This window comes from Callorhinus ursinus, unplaced genomic scaffold, assembly GCF_003265705.2.
Source record: "Callorhinus ursinus isolate GAN/ISIS: 27379988/994484 unplaced genomic scaffold, GSC_fseal_2.0 scaffold20, whole genome shotgun sequence".
Classification (NCBI taxonomy): Eukaryota; Metazoa; Chordata; class Mammalia; order Carnivora; family Otariidae; genus Callorhinus; species Callorhinus ursinus.
This window is the reverse complement of record NW_027397082.1, coordinates 28268236-28268784: the sequence shown is the minus strand read 5'-3', so window position 1 is coordinate 28268784 and position 549 is coordinate 28268236.

Below are 549 nucleotides of genomic sequence, written 5' to 3'. Positions count from 1 at the left end.
TGCTGGGTTTAGGCTTTATTTGCTGTTTTTTCTCTAGCTCCTTTAGGTGTAGGGTTAGGTTGTGTATTTGAGACCTTTCTTCTTTCTTGAGAAAGGCTTATATTGCTATATACTTTCCTCTCAGGACTGCCTTTGCTGTATCCCAAAGATTTTGAACATTTGTTTTCATTTTCATTGGTTTCCATGAATTTTTTTAATTCTTCTTTAATTTCCTGGTTGACCCATTCATTCTTTAGTAGGATGCTCTTTAGCCTCCATGTATTTGAGTTCTTTCCGACTTTCCTCTTGTGATTGAGTTCTAGTTTCAAAGCACTGTGGTCTGAAAATATGCAGGGAATAATCCCATTCTTTTGGTACTGGTTGAGACCTGATTTGTGACCTAGGATATGATCTATTCTGGAGAATGTTCCATGGGCACTAGAGAAGAATGTGTATTCCGTTGCTTTGGGATGGAATGTTCTGAATATGTCTGTGAAGTCCATTTGGTCCAGTGTGTCATTTAAAGTCTTTATTTCCTTGTTGATCGTTTGCTTAGATGATCTGTCCATT